An 11,951-nucleotide genomic window follows, 5' to 3' on the forward strand; every position below is an offset into this window, starting at 1 on the left:
GGAGAGAGAGAGAGGGTGGGAGAGAGAGAGACAGGGTGGGAGGAGAGAGACAGGGTGGGAGAGAGAGAGGTGGGAGAGAGAGAGAGAGGGAGAAAGAGAGAGGGTGGGAGGAGAGGGTGGAGGAGAGACCAGGGTGGGAGAGAGAGAGGAGGGAGGGAGAGAGACTTGAGAGAGGGTGGGAGAGAGAGGGTGGAGGAAACAGAGGGTGGGAGAGAGAGAGAGGGTGGAAGAGAGAGAGAGAAAGAGGTATGGGGAGAGAAGAGGGTGGGGAGAGAGGAGAGAGAAGGAGGGTGGAGAGAGGAGGGAGGGAGAGAGAGGAGGAGTTGAGAGAGGAGAGAGATGGGAGGGAGAGAGAGAGAGAGAGAGGAATGGTGGAGGAGAGAGAGGGTGGGAAGAGAGGAGAGAGAGGTGGAGGAAGAGAGAGGGTGGAGAGAGAGAGAGAGAGGGTGGGGGAGAGAGAGGGGGAGAATGAGAGAGAGAGGAGGAGAAGAGAGACAGGGTGGGGAGAGAGAGGGTGGGAGAGAGAGAGAGAGAGGGTGGGAAAGAGAGAGAAGAGAGAGAGAGAGGGTTTGGGAGAGAAATGGGGTTTGGGAGAGAGAGAGAAAGAGAAAACCCTTTGAGGAGAGAGAGAGAGAGGTTGAGAGAGAGAGAGAGAGAGAGAGAGAAAGAGAGAGAGAGAGAGAGAGAAGAGAGAGAGAGAGAGAGAGAGAGAGAGAGAGAGTGGGGTTAGAGAGAGAGAGAGGGTTTGGGAGAGAGAGAGGGTTTGGGAGAGAGAGAGAAGAAGAAGTGAACATGGCCTTGCTAGAGGTGTCTTACTGTAGAGTAGAGCCTCAAATCACCCAGTAATGCTCAGGTAAATGGGTCTCCAGGTAGGTTGCCATTACTGTGAGTGCCAGTACAGTACTTTAAGTGCAGAACATTACACGTTAGCTGGTAAGTGGCAGGTTCATAAGTGGTCAGTCTGAAGGTGGAAGAAACACACAACTGGTTAGTCGCTCTGCTGTCTGGAGGAACAGAACACCTTATAAACTAAACCAATGAAAACCCTGATGAGGAAACACCTTATAAACTAAACCAATGAAAACCCTGATAAGGAAACACCTTATAAACTAAACCAATGAAAACCCTGATGAGGAAACACCTTATAAACTAAACCAATGAAAACCCTGATGAGGAAACACCTTATAAACTAAACCAATGAAAACCCTGATAAGGAAACACCTTATAAACTAAACCAATGAAAACCCTGATAAGGAAACACCTTATAAACTAAACCAATGAAAACCCTGATGAGGAAACACCTTATAAACTAAACCAATGAAAACCCTGATGAAAGAAATGCGAATAAGTTATTACATCGGAGCTTAGAATGTGCAGGTTTTCTTTCCCGTTTAGAATTCACCCTAAATGACGTCACCTTTATTCACCCCCCTCTTCCCTATAAAGTGCACTAACTTTTTAAACAGAGATCATAGCTTTCACCTGGATTCACCTGGTCAGTCTATGTCATGCGAAGAGCATGTGTTCCTCATGTTTTGTGTACTCAGTGTATGCTAACACCCATGGCTGATCAGCCCACGTGACACCTGATGTCACGTTTGTGATAATGGAGGGACCAAGGCGCAGCGTGATTATAGTTCCACATATTATTTAAAGTGAAACAAAACAATAAACAAACAACGAAACGTGACCTACGTGGTGCAGCATGTACCATACACAAAACAATATCCCACAACTCAGGTGGGAACAATGGAGATCTTAGGACATGATCCTGCCAATTAGAGACAATGACAATCAGCTGCCTCTAATTGGGCGAAGTGATACAACAAAAACAAACATAGATATAGGAAAACTAGAACATCAACATAAACACCATAGAGAACCCCGAGCTTCTCTATGGTCAGGGCGTGACAGTCCCCCCCACCCAAAGACTCCACCCGCAAAACCTGAAACGAAATGGGGAGGGTAGGGGGTGACTAGTGTCAACGGCGGCCCCGGGCGGGTCGTGGCCCGAGGGCTGTCTATGGTCAGGGCGTGGGTGACTAGTGTCGTTGGCGGCCCCGGGCGGGTCGTAGCCCGAGGGCTGTCTATGGTCAGGGCGTGGGCGACTAGTGTCCAGTCGGCGGCCCCGGGCGGGTCGTAGCCCGAGGGCTGTCTATGGTCAGGGCGTGGGCAACATAGTGTCGTCGGCGGCCCCGGGGCGGGTCGAGCCCGAGGGCTGTCTATGTCAGGGCGTGGGTGACTTGTCATCGGCGGCTCCGGGCGGGTCAACAAAACAATAAACATAAATGCCCGAGGGCTGAGAACCTATGGTCAGGGCGTGGGTGACTAGTGTCGGAGGCGGCCCATTGGGTCGGGCGGGTCGTAGCCCGAGGGCTGTCTAAAGACTCCACCCGCAGGGCGTGGGGACTAGGGGGGTGTCATAAATGCGGCCCCGGGCGGGTCGTAGCCCGAGGGCTGTCTATGGTCAGGGCGTGGGCGACTAGTGTCGTCGGCGGCCCCGGGGCGGGTCGGCCTTGCCCGAGGGCTGTCTATGGTCAGGGCGTGGGCGACTAGCGTCGCCGGCGGCCCCGGGGCGGGTCGAGCCCGAGGGCTGTCTATGGTCAGGGCGTGGGCGACTAGTGTCGTCGGCGGCCCCGGGCGGGTCGTAGCCCGAGGGCTGTCTATGGTCAGGGCGTGGGTGACTAGTGTCGTCGGCGGCCCGGGCGGGTCGTAGCCCGAGGGCTGTCTATGGTCAGGGCGTGGGTGACTAGTGTCGTCGGCGGGTCCCCGGGCGGGTTGTAGCCCGAGGGCTGTCTATGGTCAGGGCGTGGGTGACTAGCGTCGTCGGCGGCCCGGGCGGGTCGTAGCCCGAGGGCTGTCTATGGTCAGGGCGTGGGCGACTAGTGTCGTCGGCGGCTCCGGGGCGGGTCGTAGCCCGAGGGCTGTCTATGGTCAGGGCGTGGGCGACTAGTGTCGGCGGCGGCTCCGGGCGGGCCGTAGCCCGAGGGCTGTCTATGGTCAGGGCGTGGGCGACTAGTGTCGTCGGCGGCCCGGGTGGGTGTAGCCCGAGGGCTTTCTATGGTCAGGGCGTGGGCGACTAGTGTCGGCAGAGGCTCCGGGGTGGGTCGTAGCCCGAGGGCTGTCTATGGTCAGGGCATGGGCGACTAGTGTCGGCGGAGGCTCCGGGGCGGGTCGTAGCCCGAGGGCTGGCTATGGTCGGGCGTGACACCTGAACTGGACCCACGGGTGAAGAATGATCTCTCATGCTGTGGTGACTCATGCATTTGTCTGGGAAACTGCTCAGTAGTCCCAACATCCCTATAAGGACATCATGCCATCTATGGTCAACAAGCGGTCCCTTAGGATGGTCAAACGTGTACAGTCCATTCGGGAAAGTAGTAGCCAGTGGTATTTGTAGTTCTGGGGTCTGACCAGTAGCCAGTGGAAGTTGTAGTTTTGGGGTCTGACCAGTAGCCAGTGGAAGTTGTAGTTCTGGGGCCTGACCAGTAGCCAGTGGTAGTTGTAGTTCTGGGGCCTGACCAGTAGCCAGTGGTAGTTGTAGTTCTGGGGCCTGACCAGTAGCCAGTGGTAGTTGTAGTTCTGGGGCCTGACCAGTAGCCAGTGGTAGTTGTAGTTTTGGGGCCTGACCAGTAGCCAGTGGTAGTTGTATTTCTGGTGCCTGACCAGTAGCCAGTGGAAGTTGTAGTTCTGGGGCCTGACCAGTAGCCAGTGGTAGTTGTAGTTCTGGGGCCTGACCAGTAGCCAGTGGTAGTTGTAGTTCTGGGGCCTGACCAGTAGCCAGTGGTAGTTGTAGTTCTGGGGCCTGACCAGTAGCCAGTGGTAGTTGTAGTTCTGGGGCCTGACCAGTAGCCAGTGGTAGTTGTATTTCTGGTGCCTGACCAGTAGCCAGTGGTAGTTGTAGTTCTGGGGCCTGACCAGTAGCCAGTGGTAGTTGTAGTTCTGGTGCCTGACCAGTAGCCAGTGGTAGTTGTATTTCTGGTGCCTGACCAGTAGCCAGTGGTAGTTGTAGTTCTGGGGCCTGACCAGTAGCCAGTGGTAGTTGTAGTTCTGGTGCCTGACCAGTAGCCAGTGGTAGTTGTAGTTCTGGGGTCTGACCAGTAGCCAGTGGTAGTTGTATTTCTGGTGCCTGACCAGTAGCCAGTGGTAGTTGTAGTTCTGGGGCCTGACCAGTAGCCAGTGGTAGTTGTATTTCTGGTGCCTGACCAGTAGCCAGTGGTAGTTGTAGTTCTGGGGCCTGACCAGTAGCCAGTGGTAGTTGTAGTTCTGGGGCCTGACCAGTAGCCAGTGGTAGTTGTAGTTCTGGGGCCTGACCAGTAGCCAGTGGTAGTTGTAGTTGTAGAAAACGGGGACACATCTGAGCTGTACATATCCACTACTAGAGTAACTGGCTGTATTATAGGTTGCTCTCCTGTGTTTAAAGTACTTAGAGTAAAAATACTTCAAAGTACTACATAATTAAGCAGTTCTCTTTCAATGTAAAAATGTACATCCTAAAGGAAATCATGTATTTTTTAACTGTGGAGGCATATTCCATGACAACCAAAAGTACTAGTTACATTTCCAATACAAAACGGTCCAATTCAACATAAATAACAGTGTTGTCATCCCTACTGCCTCTGATCTGGGTCGGGCTCACCAAACACAAATACTGTGTTTTTTAAAGGATGTCTGCGCGTTGGAGTGTGTCCCTGTCTGTCCGTAAATAAATACATTAAAACATGTGTGCCGTCTGGTTTGCTTAATATCAGGAATTTGATGTATAGCATTGAGTTTTACTTTGTACGACGGTTGAGTGCTTTTTCTCACCACTCTACATTAGTACAATACATGTATTCGTAGTATTTTCAATGGGTGACTTTTACTTTGACTTCAGTCATTTTCTGTTGAAATGATCTTTACTTCTGCTCAATTATGACCTGAATACTTTCCCCAGCAGTCTCTCCTGTAACTTGGCTACACTACAGTATGCGCTTGTATTGTGAAAAACAGCTCTTCAACACCCCAGAGGCAGTGGTACTCATAGTGCTATTTATTCCACCAGTCATATGAAACCCTTTTAAAGACAGACTAACACAATACAACACCAACCAGGACAATTTATATGCAGGCGAAGGTGTCAAGTGTAATTATGTTCACCATATTTTGTATTCAGAATAAAATTGATTTACACCAAAACAGTCTTCATGGGCATGAGTGTTGTACACCATTCTGAGAGAAAGTCTCTCTCATCCACAAAATTAAAATTTCCATGTGATTTGACCTCCATCAAATGGTATTGTGGCGGCCTATTGGATATTGGATGCCATATTGGATGTCAGGCTAAATCTAGAGTGGTCCCAATGACAATCTGTGGTGCCCCCCCTGACTAAATTACAAGAATATGGGCGAAATATACAAAACCCTTCAAGGAACCTTGGACTACAAAAAAGGTCATTTCACTGAGCCCCTTGTTTTACGTTAGAGTCAAATACAATAGCCACAACATAAAAAAACAACATGTCTAACTGTGATTACAAGCTCTGATATTGCAACATTTTTTCATACAAGTAGTCAGTTGTCTGCCCTTCACACAGAAACAAACAGCATTAGGATATCTTTTAATGCATTATTATTTAAATACAGAGATACAGTACAATCGATGGAAATATAAACTATAAATATTTATGATGAATGTAATCTTTACTTTCGTATGCTCATAAATAGACACCTTTCAAAAGTCTGATTTGCCAACATTCAGTGCTGTGTGACCCTGCATGACAAGTGTACAATATTAGGATACATGGATTCATGTATTCCACCCCCTCTCCAGCCAGCCATTATTTCAGTTTAGGGGGGTGTAGTGGCACAATATCTACTATAGTAAAAATATATGTATTTGACAAATGGGATTAGAGATGGGATAAAACTACATGGTGCTGTTATGTTTTACATTGGGTCGGGGTATCAACATAAATGTGGAGGCCTAAAAGTACGACTGACAGAATAAGGTGCTGTTATGTTTTACATTGGGTCGGGTATCAACATAATTGTGGAAGCCTTGTCACTAGCCTGTTTTACATTGGGTCGGGGTATCAACATAATTGTGGAAGCCTTGTCACTAGCCTGTTTTACATTGGGTCGGGGGTATCAACATATATGTGGAGGCCTAAAAGTAGTGCACGACTGACAGAATAGGGTGCTGTTTGGGACGAAGGAAGTAACAATGAGCTTCCCTTCTAAATGGGTCTCATCCCAAAAAGCCTTTGCAGAAGTAGTGATGTTATTTTATTTCATGCAGACTCCTGCTTCCTTATACAAATGTTGTTCATTCACGGAAAGAAAGATTGTCTCTCAAACGTCTTGACTTCTACTGTTTTACAGATGTGCAGCTGCAGGGTTGTGGAGAGATGTAACTTACAACTTCAGTTAACAGACGCTTTGGGAAACCCACGACGGAGCGGTGTGTGTGGACACGCTCACCAACACACAGACCAACACACAGACACACACACAGACACACACACAGACCAACACACAGACACACACACAGACCAACACAAACACACACACAGACACACACACCCAGAGGCAGCGTGTTTAGTGGGGGGAGACTTCACCGTGGGTAGACTGAAATGCTTTACCCCACCTCCCTTCCGGCCAATCAGACCACGACTCCATCCTCTTCATTCCTGTTTCGATTTAAAAAAAACTCAAACAGGAAGTACCAGTGACGTGCTCAGTACGGAAGTGGTCTGACGAAGCGGACGCTAAGCTACAAGACAGCTTCGCTAACAAGGACAGGAATATGTTCAGCGTTTCCTCCATTAACACAGAGGAGTCCACAACAGTGGCATTGGGCGGCGCACAATTGGCCCAGCGTCGTCCGGGTTACGGCCGGGGTAGCCCATCATTTTAAATAAGAATTTGTTCTTAACTGACTTGCCTAGTTAAATAAAAGGTTAAATAAAAAATTAAAAAATGAACCACCTTGCCTTCCTGTGGTGGCTCTGTGCTGTGTGTTCCTGCCTTCCTGTGTGGTCCTTCTGTAGCTCAGTTGGTAGAGCATGGCGCTTGTAACGCCAGGGTAGTGGGTTTGATCCCCGGGACCACCCATACGTAGAATGTATGCACACATGACTGTAAGTCGCTTTGGATAAAAGCGTCTGCTAAATGGCATATATTATTATATATTATTCCCGTGGTGGCTCTGTGCTGTGTGTTCCTGCCTTCCTGTGGTGGCTCTGTGCTGTGTGTTCCTGCCTTCCTGTGGTGGCTCTGTGCTGTGTGTTCCTGCCTTCCTGTGGTGGCTGTGTGCTGTGTGTTCCTGCCTTCCTGTGGTGGCTCTGTGCTGTGTGTTCCATGTGCTCGGAAGCTCTAAGGCCTTACATTCATCAGCGCTAATCGCTTCAGTAGCATTTGATTTGTTTTTCCTAAGTGCGTGGGATATTCCATTAGATCCGATGAGACACGTTATCCCAATGTGGATGGATTCGGTTATGTGTGATGCAGGTCCACATGTCGTCAGCCAATATAGCAGAAGAGAGGAACGGAGGAATGAAGACCAGGTGTAATGTTTGTTTTTTTCAAAACAATATTATGAACTAAATATACATTTCAAAATATAAACTTTGTCAGTCTGTTAGAAAAAAATACCCCATACGTTGAAAAATAATTATGTTATTCAAAGGTTTATGCTTGAAAATGTATTACATACAAATAAATGCATTTCTTAATTATTTTGAAAAATGAATGCACAAAATGTTCTGGTTATTAACGAAAAGCCTGTGGGAAGACTTCCAATGAGGTCATGTTTATAAATGTTTGTCTATGGCTGCTTTCCATCTAGCATAAAGCTAACACTTCCCTTCGTTCTAACGATTCAGCGTAAAGAGCAGCCCAGTTCCACAGCAGCGGCTTTACGATCCCACGTCAAGGGCATTGTTAAAACTTTCTCAGGATCAATCCCAAACTGCACCCTATTCCCTAACATAGTGCACTGCTTTTGACCGGAAACCCTACTACTTTTGAGCAGGGCCCATTGGACTCAGCAGGGCCCATTGGACTCAGCAGGGCCCCCTGGACTCAGCAGGGCCCACTGGACTCAGCAGGGCCCACTGGACTCAGCAGGGCCCCCTGGACTCAGCAGGGCCCATTGGACTCAGCAGGGCCCATTGGACTCAGCAGGGCCCACTGGACTCAGCAGGGCCCCCTGGACTCAGCAGGGCCCATTGGACTCAGCAGGGCCCATTGGACTCAGCAGGGCCCCCTGGACTCAGCAGGGCCCCCTGGACTCAACAGGGCCCATTGGACTCAGCAGGGCCCATTGGACTCAGCAGGGCCCATTGGACTCAGCAGGGCCCATGGACTCAGCAGGGCACACTGATCCAAAAGTAATGCACTATAATAGTGGATTAGGTTCGATTTAGGACACTGCCTGTGAGAGCGTTTTCATAAGTAATTTGACAGGATCATGAGGATTTGTGCCATTAAATGAATGAAAGGACACACGACTCCAGACTGACAGTGGATTCGAGTCTTAATGGGATTAGCTGGAGACTAAATGCTCTGGTCTACAGTCTGTATTATGGAGATTTTCAAGAATTAACTTTGTATTTGTCCCAAATTGCACCCTATTCCCTACATAGTCCACTACTTTTGACTAGAGCCCTGTATAGGCCATTGTCAAAATTAGTGCACTATATAGGCAATAGGATGCTATTTGGGACAGAATCTTTGTCTTCAGCTAAGCTTTCCTTTTTCCTCTGTATCGACTGACAGAGTAAAGTATAAGACCTCTTCACAGGAAACGTTGGAGAATCACATGACACATCAGACGCTGAAGGGTCATTGAATGTGTTGTACGTGATGCCTGTCAAGTCACTGAACAATCACGTCAGACTCGTTCCATTTCAGAGTAAAATAGGCAGTTTTACTGTATTCCACTTTGGCATAGCTGTAATGAAAATACTAAATATATATAAATGATTTATCTAAGCGGTCATTAAATTGTGAAGCCGGGTTCCAACCTGTAATTGAAGCACATAATAGAGAGAGGATCTGACATGAAACAGAACACAGCTGAATGTCCTACAGAGCAGGACCCCGTTGGTCCAGACGATTGGCCTCTTCAATGGTGGATGGCATGAGGATTAGTGATGGTAGAGACAAAAGGCTCAGAAGGACATAACGCTCCATTAGAGACTGACAGGAGAGAAGGACATAACGCTACATTAGAGACTGACCGGATAGAAGTACTTAACACTCCATTAGAGACTGACAGGATAGAAGTACATAACAATCTATGAGAGACTGACAGGATAGTCAGGATAGAATACATAACACTCCATTAGAGACTGACAGGATAGAAGTACATAACACTACATTAGAGACTGACAGGATAGAAGTACATAACAATCTATGAGAGACTGACAGGATAGTCAGGATAGAATACATAACACTCCATTAGAGACTGACAGGATAGAAGTACATAACACTACATTAGAGACTGACACCAACTATCAGGATAGAAGTACATAACACTACATTAGAGACTGACAGGATAGAAGTACATAACACTACATTAGAGACTGACAGGATAGAAGTACATAACACTACATTAGAGACTGACACCAACTGTCAGGATAGAAGTACATAACACTACATTAGAGACTGACAGGATAGAAGTACATAACACTACATTAGAGACTGACAGGATAGAAGTACATAACACTACATTAGAGACTGACAGGATAGAAGTACATAACGCTACATTAGAGACTGACAGGATAGAAGTACTTAACACTCCATTAGAGACTGACAGGATAGAAGTACATAACAATCTATGAGAGACTGACAGGATAGTCAGGATAGAATACATAACACTCCATTAGAGACTGACAGGATAGAAGTACATAACACTACATTAGAGACTGACACCAACTGTCAGGATAGAAGTACATAACACTACATTAGAGACTGACAGGATAGAAGTACATAACACTACATTAGAGACTGACAGGATAGTCAGGATAGAAGTACATAACACTCTATGAGAGACTGACAGGATAGTCAGGATAGAATACATAACACTCCATTAGAGACTGACAGGATAGAAGTACATAACGCTACATTAGAGACTGACAGGATAGAAGTACATAACACTACATTAGAGACTGACAGGATAGTCAGGATAGAAGTACATAACACTCTATGAGAGACTGACAGGATAGTCAGGATAGAATACATAACACTCCATTAGAGACTGACAGGATAGAAGTACATAACACTACATTAGAGACTGACACCAACTGTCAGGATAGAAGTACATAACACTACATTAGAGACTGACACCAACTGTCAGGATAGAAGTACATAACACTCCATTAGAGACTGACAGGATAGTCAGGATAGAAGTACATAACACTCCATTAGAGACTGACAGGATAGAAGTACATAACACTACATTAGAGACTGACACCAACTGTCAGGATAGAAGTACATAACACTCCATTAGAGACTGACAGGATAGTCAGGATAGAAGTACATAACACTCCATTAGAGACTGACAGGATAGAAGTACATAACACTACATTAGAGACTGACACCAACTGTCAGGATAGAAGTACATAACACTACATTAGAGACTGACACCAACTGTCAGGATAGAAGTACATAACACTCCATTAGAGACTGACACCAACTGTCAGGATAGAAGTACATAACACTACATTAGAGACTGACAGGATAGTCAGGATAGAAGGGCATAACACTCCATTAGAGACTGACAGGATAGAAGTACATAACACTCCATTAGAGACTGACAGGATAGAAGTGCATAACACTCCATTAGAGACTGACAGGATAGAAGTACATAACACTACATTAGAGACTGACACCAACTGTCAGGATAGTCAGGATAGAAGTACATAACACCACATTAGAGACTGACACCAACTGTCAGGATAGAAGTACATAACACTCCATTAGAGACTGACAGGATAGAAGTACATAACACTACATTAGAGACTGACACCAACTGTCAGGATAGTCAGGATAGAAGTACATAACACCACATTAGAGACTGACACCAACTGTCAGGATAGAAGTACATAACACTATATTAGAGACTGACAGGATAGAAGTACATAACACTACATTAGAGACTGACACCAACTGTCAGGATAGAAGTACATAACACCACATTAGAGACTGACACCAACAGTCAGGATAGTCAGGATAGAAGTACATAACACCACATTAGAGACTGACACCAACTGTCAGGATAGAAGTACATAACACTATATTAGAGACTGACAGGATATAAGTACATAACACTACATTAGAGACTGACACCAACTGTCAGGATAGAAGTACATAACACTACATTAGAGACTGACAGGATAGAAGTACATAACACTACATTAGAGACTGACAGGATAGAAGTACATAACACTACATTAGAGACTGACAGGATAGAAGTACATAACACTCCATTCGAGACTGACACCAACTGTCAGGATAGAAGTACATAACACTACATTAGAGACTGACACCAACTGTCAGGATAGAAGTAACACTGCCTGTGAAAGGGTTTTCATAAGCAATTTGACAGGATTGTGAGGATTTGTGCCATTAAATGAATGAAAGGACACACGACTCCAGACTGACAGTGGATTCGAGTCTTAATGGGATTAGCTGGAGACTAAATGCTCTGGTCTACAGTCTGTATTATGGAGATTTTCAAGACTTAACTTTGTATTTGTCCCAAATTGCACCCTATTCCCTACATAGTCCACTACTTTTGACTAGAGCCCTGTATTGGCCATTGTCAAAACTAGTGCACTATATAGGCAATAGGATGCTATTTGGGACAGAATCTTTGTCTTCAGCTAAACTTTCCTTTTTCCTCTGTATCGACTGACAGAGTAAAGTATAAGACCTCTTCACAGGAAACGTTGATGAATCACATG

The sequence above is a fragment of the Oncorhynchus gorbuscha genome, unplaced genomic scaffold, assembly GCF_021184085.1.
Source record: "Oncorhynchus gorbuscha isolate QuinsamMale2020 ecotype Even-year unplaced genomic scaffold, OgorEven_v1.0 Un_scaffold_1053, whole genome shotgun sequence".
Taxonomy (NCBI): domain Eukaryota; kingdom Metazoa; phylum Chordata; class Actinopteri; order Salmoniformes; family Salmonidae; genus Oncorhynchus; species Oncorhynchus gorbuscha.